General features: G+C 51.1%; 1 protein-coding gene across 4 annotated transcripts in view; it reads right to left on the bottom strand.

Moving 5' to 3' along the window:
- The window catches only part of DNMT3A (DNA methyltransferase 3 alpha), a 229665-nt gene extending 225121 nt beyond the window's left edge, over positions 1-4544 (bottom strand). For 2 of the 4 annotated variants that reach the window (XM_067470891.1, XM_067470997.1), the window contains exon 1: positions 4237-4544. The gene's annotated coding sequence lies outside the window, so the exon portion shown is untranslated. The remainder of the gene's footprint in view (positions 1-4236) is intronic. The other 2 variants (XM_067470943.1, XM_067471029.1) reach the window with 2 other exon arrangements.
- Between the last annotated feature and the right edge of the window lie 3628 nt (positions 4545-8172).

Genomic DNA, 8172 nt, shown 5'->3' with positions numbered 1-8172 from the left:
TAAAAAAACATTTTGCAAATCCTTGGAGGGATAGATGCATACACAAAGCTTGCAAAATATTATTTTCTAGAAGCTTGCAAAATAACCCCCTTTCCCTTTTTCTAGATGGGGGGGGGGGAGAAGATTACTAACCCCCCCCCCAATTAAAAAATACATTTTGCAAATCCTGGAGGGATAGATGCATGCATGGATGCATACACAAATCTTGCAAAATATTATTTTGCATACACAAAGCTTGCAAAATATTATTTTCTAGGAGCTTGCAAAATAACCCCCCTTTTCCCTTTTTCTAGATGGGGGGGAGATGATTACTAACCCCCCCCCCTCCAATTAAAAAAATACATTTTGCAAATCCTTGGAGGGATAGATGCATGTATGGATGCATACACAGAGAAGAAGCTTGCAAAATATTATTTTCTAGGAGCTTGCAAAATAACCCCCTTTCCCTTTTTCTAGATGGGGGGGGGGAGAAGATTACTAACCCCCCCCCTCCAATTAAAAAATACATTTTGCAAATCCTTGGAGGGATAGATGCATGCATGGATGCATACACAAAGCTTGCAAAATATTATTTTCTAGGAGCTTGCAAAATAACCCCCTTTCTCTTTTTCTAGATGGGGGGGGGGGGGGCAAAGAAGATTATGATGCCAAGATGCCCCCCCCCACTCTGTATTCAGAAGAGAAGGGGTTCTAGCATGGATGCATAGAGAAGGAGCTTGCAAAATATTATTTTGCATACACAAAGCTTGCAAAATATTATTTTCTAGGAGCTTGCAAAATAACCCCCTTTCCCTTTTTCTAGATGGGGGGGGGGGGAAGAAGATTATGATGCCAAGATGCCCCCCCCCCACTCTGTATTCAGAAGAGAGGGGGTTCTAGCATGGATGCATAGAGAAGGAGCTTGCAAAATATTATTTTCTAAGTGGGGGAGATTATGATGCCTAGGTGCCCCCCCCCATCCTGTATTAAAAATAGTTCAAAGGGGAGGGGGTTGCAGGATGGCCCCCCCCCCCCCCACTCTGTATTCAAAATAGTTCAAAGAAGGGGGGGTTGCAGGATGGATGCATAGAGGAGCTTGAAAAATATTATTTTCTAAGTGGGGGGAGGTTATGATGCCAAGGTGCCCCCCCTCCACACCCAGTATTCAAAATAGTTCAAAGGGGAGGGGGTTGCAGGGTGGATGCATAGAGAAGGAACTTGCAAAATATTTTCTTCTAGGGGGAGGGGGAATTGAGGAGGGGTCACCTCTCAACTCACCTGAACCCCCCCCCCCCATTAAAAAATACATTTTGCAAATCCTAGGCTGGCTCGATATCAGGTGAATGCATGTATTGAGCTTGAAAAGTATTATTTTCTTAGGGGGGGAGATTATGATGCCAAGATGCCCCCCTTCTGTATTCAAAATAGTTCAAAGGGGAGGGGGGTTGCAGGGTGGATGCATAGAGAAGGAACTTGCAAAATATTAGGGGGGGGGCTTAGGAGGGGTCACCTCTCAACTCACCTGAACTCCCCCCCTTAAAAAAATAATTTTGCAAATCCTACGATGCATGTATGGATGCATAGAGAAGGATCTTGCAAAATATTATTTTCTAAGGGGGGGGGGAAACTCACCTGAAGCCCACCCCCCCAATTAAAATATATATATATTGCAAATCCTAGGGTGCATATATGGGTGCATAGAGGAGCTTGCAAAATATTATTTCCTGGGGGGGGGGGAATTGAGGAGGGGGTCACCTCTCAACTCACCTGAACCCAATCCCCCCCCCAATTAAAATATATATATTTTGCAAATTCTAGGGTGCATTTATGGGTGCATAGAGGAGCTTGCAAAATATTATTTTCTTGGGGGGGGGGGTAGAAATTACTCACCTGAACCCAACTCCCTACCCCCCCCCTTAAAAAAATACATTTTGCAAATCCTAGCATGGATGCATAGAGAAGGAGCTTGCAAAATATTATTTTCTAGTGGGGGGGGGGGAGGAGAATGATGATGGTGCCCCCCACCCTGTAATAAAAAATAGTTCTAAATGGAGAGGAGGGGGGTTGCAGGAGGATTGCAGGACCCACCCTAATCCTTATCAAGGGGGGGGGGGAGAATAATAATAATTCGGGGCAATTGGGGAGGGGGGGAATTATGATGGTGCCCCCACCCTGTAATTAAAAATAGTTCTAAATGGAGGGGGGGGGTTGCAGGAGGATTGCAGGACCCACCCTAATCCTTATCAAAAGGGGGGGAGGGTAGAATAATAATACTAATTCGGGGCAATTGGGGAGGGGGCTCTTGCAACCCCCTCCCTCCCCTTTGAACTTGAAATCTGGGGGGGGGGGGGAGAGAGGGAGGGAATCCAAAGGGAGTGTGTGTGTGTGGGGGGGGGGGGGGGTTGAGCTGCCATACCCAAGACAGGGAGGGATGGGGGGGGGGGAATAATAATACTAATTCGGGGCAATTGGGGAGGGGGCTCTTGCAATCCCCCCCCCCTCCCCTTTGAACTTGAAATCTGGGCGGGGGGGGAGAGAGGGAGGGAATGCAAAGGTAGTGTGTGTGTGTGGGGGGGGGTTGAGCTGCCATACCCAAGACAGGGAGGGGTGGGGGGGGAATAATAATAATAATTCGGGGCAATTGGGGAGGGGGCTCTTGCAATCCCCCTCCCTCCCCTTTGAACTTGAAATCTGGAGGGGGGGGAGAGAGGGAGGGAATGCAAAGGTAGTGTGTGTGTGTGTGGGGGGGGGGGGTGAGCTGCCATACTCCTTATCAAGGGGGGGGGGGGGAGAATAATAATTCAGGGCAATTGGGGAGGGGGCTCTTGCAATCCCCCCCTCCCCTTTGAACTTGAAATCTGGGCGGGGGGGGGGGGGGAGAAAGGGAGGGAATGCAAAGGGAGTGTGTGTGTGTGGGGGGGGGGGGGGGGTTGAGCTGCCATACCCAAGACAGGGAGGGGTGGGGGGGGGAATAATAATACTAATTCGGGGCAATTGGGGAGGGGGCTCTTGCTGCCATACTCCTTATCAAGGGGGGGAGAATAATAATTCAGGGCAATTGGGGAGGGGGCTCTTGCAATCCCCCCTCCCCTTTGAACTTGAAATCTGGGGGGGGAGGAGAGAGGGAGGGAATGCAAAGGGAGTGTGTGTGTGTGTGGGGGGGGGGGGTTGAGCTGCCATACTCCTTATCAAGGGGGGGGGGAAGAATAATAATTCAGGGCAATTGGGGAGGGGGCTCTTGCAACCCCCCTCCCTCCCCTTTGAACTTGAAATCTGGGGGGGGGGGGAGAGGGAATCCAAAGGGAGTGTGTGTGGGGGGGGGGGGTTGAGCTGCCATACCCAAGACAGGGAGGGGTGGGGTGGGGGGAATAATAATACTAATTCGGGGCAATTGCGGAGGGGGCTCTTGCAACCCCCCCTCCCCTTTGAACTTGAAATCTGGGGGGGGGGGGGAGGCAATGCAAAGGTAGTGTGTGTGTGTGTGGGGGGGGGGTTGAGCTGCCATACTCCTTATCAAGGGGGGGGGGGAGAATAATAATTCGGGGCAATTGGGGAGGGGGCTCTTGCAATCCCCCCTCCCTTTTGAACTTGAAATCTGGGCGGGGGGGGGGGGGAAGAGGGAGTGAGTGCAAAGGTAGTGTGTGTGTGGGGGGGGGGGTGGTTGAGCTGGGGCAATTGGGGAGGGGGCTCTTGCAATCCCCCTCCCTCCCCTTTGAACTTGGAATCTGGGGGGGGGGGAGAGGGAGGGAGTGTGTATGTGGGGGGGGGGGTGAGCTGCCATACCCAAGACAGGGAGGGGTGGGGGGGGGAATAATAATACTAATTCGGGGCAATTGGGGAGGGGGCTCTTGCAATCCCCCTCCCTCCCCTTTGAACTTGAAATCTGGGGGGGGGGGGGGAGAGAGGGAATGCAAAGGTAGTGTGTGTGTGGGGGGGGGGGGTGGTTGAGCTGGGGCAATTGGGGAGGGGGCTCTTGCAATCCCCCTCCCTCCCCTTTGAACTTGAAATCTGGGGGGGGGGGGAGAGGGAGGGGATGCAAAGGGAGTCTGTGTGTGTGTGTGTGGGGGGGGGGGGGTTGAGCTGCCATACCCTAGATAGAGAGGGGTGGGTGAAGGCTGCTGCATTTTCCCTGCCATGCCATGCAAGGCTTTTTGGCAGCTTGCAAGGCTTTTGGGGTGCAGAAGCCCACCTTACTGCCTCTCCCGACCACCCACCCCAATGCAAATGGCAACAGAGGTTTGCAAGGTATTGATTTACCTGGTGGTGGTGGTGGTGGTGGTGATCCAGGAGGGGGGGGGGTCTCTTCTCCTTCCTCCTTCCTCCTCCTCCTCCTCCTGCTTGGCCTCGCCTGCCTCTGCCCTTTGCTGCTGCTGCCTTGCTGGCTGCTTTGCTTGCTTGCCTCGCCTCCTCTCCTCTTCTCCTTCCCGGGAAGCAGAACCAGGAGGAGGAGGAATGGGAACGGGAATGGGAGAGGAAGGGTCGCCCCGGCCTCGCCCGCTTGCCCGCCCGCCCGCCGCCACGGCCACTGCTGCACCAAGCCAGCAAGCGAGCAACCAGCCGACAGCCAGATCGGGAGGCTTCGGAAACACTCGGCACCGCTCGGGACACGGCAGGAAGGCGGGCGGCCGCTAGGGGGAGGCAGAGAGCAGCAGCAACAACAGCATCCGCAAAAGGGTGCGCTGCGGTCCTAGCGCACGCCGGGTCGCCTGCTCCTGCACCTTCTACACTAGGGATCCTCAAACTTTTTAAACCAGGGGCCAGTTTATTGTCCCTCAGACCGATGGAGAGCCGGACAATAGTTGTTTTTTTTTTTTAAAAAAAATCAACAAAAAAATTCCTCTGCACATTAAAGGTAAAGGTAGTCTCCTGACATTAAGTCCAGTCATGTCTGACTCTGGGGTGTGGTGTTCATCTCCATTTCTAAGCCAAAGAGCCAGCGTTGTCCGTAGACACCTCCAAGGTCATGTGGCCGGCCTACGAGACCGCATCACAGTCTACCTCCCAATTGCCCCGCATCCTACCTACGAGACCGCATCACAGTCTACAAACCCGCACGCTCGCTCCGGTCATCAGGAGAGGCCCTGCTTGTGATCCCACCTGCCTCGCAGGAGCGTTTGGTGGGGACGCGGGACAGGGCCTTCTCTGTGGTGGCCCCCCGCCTCTGGAATGCCCTCCCGAAAGATCTCAGACAGGCCCCCACCTTGGCAGTTTTTAGAAAAAACCTGAAAACCTGGCTATTCCAACGTGCCTTCTCAGATTAGGAACCCCACTACCAAAACCCAGAAGCACTTTAGTAGAGTCAAGATCACCCTCAACGCACACCTCACTTATACTTTAATCTCATATCCCTCCGACACTTTTCAGCACTTTTAACCCTGTACCCCATTTCAGCCGGCTCAGTTTTTAATAATGTCCTGTTGTACTGCTATTGTTGTTGTTTTTCTGCTTTAACTGTTTTATTTGCTATATACTGTATTGTTGTATTGTTGTATTGTTGTACTGTGTTGTGCTGGGCTCCGGCCTGTTGTAAGCCGCATCGAATCCCTTGGGAGATGCTAGCGGGGTACAAATAAAGTTTAATAATAATAATAATAATGACTGCATATAGTGCCGTTACCTTCCCGCCAGAGCGGTACCTCTTGATCTACTCACATTTGCATGTTTTCGAATTGCTAGGTTGGCAGAAGCTAGGGCTGACAGCGGAAGCTCACACCGCTCCCCGGAATCGAACCTGTGACCTTTCGATCAACAAGCTCAGCAGCTCAGTGCTTTAACCCACTGCGCACCCAGGGGCTCCCCTCTGCACATTGCACATAGCTTATTTTGCGGTGTGGAGGTCATTACCTCTGAGGATGCTTGCCATAGATGCAGGCGAAACGTCAGGAGAAAAATTGCCTCCAGAACATGGCCATATAGCCTGGAAAAACCTACAACAACCCATGGATTCCGGCCATGAAAGCCTTCGACAATATATTTATTTATTATTTATTTGCCTTGCTTATATCCCGCTGTTCTCAGCCCAAAGGCGACTCACAGCGGTTCACAACAAATACGAACAGCAAAAATTCAGTGCTACAGTATAGAAACAGCCAACAACCCAACGCATTACACAATTAATAAACAGTCACTACAATACCCATTCACTGTCGTCTCGTCATCAAAAACATGTTCCAGATTCGTCATCCATTGTTCCATTCCAGTGTTCATTAACCAATCATTGCACTAATTATTGGAACGCCTGCTCAAACAGCCAGGTCTTCACTTTTTTGCGGAATACCATTAGAGATGGTGCTAGTCTAATGTCCGTAGGAAGGGCGTTCCACAGCCGAGGAGCCAACACCGAGAAGGCCCTATCTCTCGTCCCCGCCAGCCGAGCTTGAGAAGCAGGCGGGATCGAGAGCAGGGTCTCCCCGGAAGATCTCAAAGTCCTGGTGGGTTCATAGGCAGAGATATGGCCATGTTCAAGAGGCATTCTCTCCTGACATTTCGCCTGCATCTATGGCAAGCATCCTCGGAGGTAGTGAGGTCTGTTGGAACTGGGGAAAGGGTTTATATATCTGACACCAGGGTGTCTAGATCTAGGGAAGTAATGCTCTGGTTAGACCACACCTGGAATACTGTGTCCAATTCTGGGCACCACAATTCAAGAGAGATATTGACAAGCTGGAATGTGTCCAGAGGAGAGCGACTCAAATGATCAAGGGTCTGGAGAACAAGCCCTATGAGGAGCGGCTTAGGGAACTGGGCATGTTTAGCCTGAAGAAGAGAAGGCTGAGAGGAGATATGATAGCCATGTATAAATATGTGAGAGGAAGCCACAGGGAGGAGGAGGGAGCAAGCTTCCTTTCTGCTTCCTTGGAGACTAGGACGCAATGGAACAATGGCTTCAAACTACAAGAGAGGAGATTCCATCTGAACACGAGGAAGAACTTCCTGACTGTGAGAGCTGTTCAGCAGTGGAACTCTCTGCCCCGGAGTGTGGTGGAGGCTCCTTCTTTGGAAGCTTTGAAACAGAGGCTGGATGGCCATCTGTCAGGGGTGATTTGAATGCAATTTTCCTGCTTCTTGGCAGAATGGGGTTGGACTGGAGGGCCCATGAGGTCTCTTCCAACTCTTTGATTCTATGATTCTATGATTCTGGTTCGGGTTTCAACTGGCAAGGCATTCCATAAATAAGGGGCCACAATTGAGAAGGCTCTCTGCCTAGTCGAGGACAGATGATAAGTCCGGATATTGGGGACTTCAAGCAAATTTTGGTCTTCGGACTGAAGTAATCTCTGGGGTTGGTAGCCCTCAGGTACGCCGGCCCCAGACCATATAAGGCCTTAAAGGTTAGTACCAGCACCTTGAAAGTAATCCAGTACTCAATCGGAAGCCAGTGCAGCTGTTGGAGGATTGGGGTGATAAGACACCTCACAGGGACCCCGGCGAGAAGACGAGCCGCCCCATTTTGCACCATCTTCAGTTTCCGGATCACTGACAAAGGAAGGCCAATGTAGAGGGTGTTACAGTAGTCAAGCCTCGAGATGACCGTCGCCTGGATCACCATAGCCAGGTCGTTCCTAGATAGGATGGAAGCCAGTCGCCTAGCCTGACGTAGGTGGAAAAATGCAGATCTACTCACCGTAGAGACCTGGGCCTCCGTTGTGATCAGCACAGGGTCCAATAAGACACCAAGTTCTGTGTGGGAAGTTTGGCCAAGTTCTGTCACTGGTGGGGTTCAGAATGCTCTTTGATTGTAGGTGAACTATAAATCCCAGCAAGTACAACCCCCAAATGTCAAGATCTATTTCCCCCAAACTCCACCAGTGTTCACATTTGTGCATATTGAGTATTCGTACCAAGTTTGGTCCTGATCCATCATTGTTTGATCCACAGTGCTCTCTGGATGTAGGTGAACTACAACTGCGAAGAAACTATTGGATGCCAAGCCAAGAAACATCAAGATTGGTTTGACGAAAATGGCAACGAGATCCAACAGCTAATTGACAAGAAAAGGAAAGCCTTCCAAACATGGCAGAGAGACATCAACTGTGCTGCTAAGAAAAAGATCTACGCCAGTGCAAAATCTGAGGTCCAAAGAAGGACAAGAGAACTCAAGAACATGGACAACAAGTTAAACATGAGCCAACAATGTGATGTGGCGGCAAAAAAAGCCAATGGGATGTTGGCCTGCATCAAGAGGAGCCTAGT

Source organism: Anolis sagrei, chromosome 1, assembly GCF_037176765.1.
Source record: "Anolis sagrei isolate rAnoSag1 chromosome 1, rAnoSag1.mat, whole genome shotgun sequence".
Taxonomy (NCBI): Eukaryota; Metazoa; Chordata; class Lepidosauria; order Squamata; family Dactyloidae; genus Anolis; species Anolis sagrei.
Note: the sequence above shows the minus strand (reverse complement) of the source record. Positions and strands in the feature narration are given on the sequence as shown.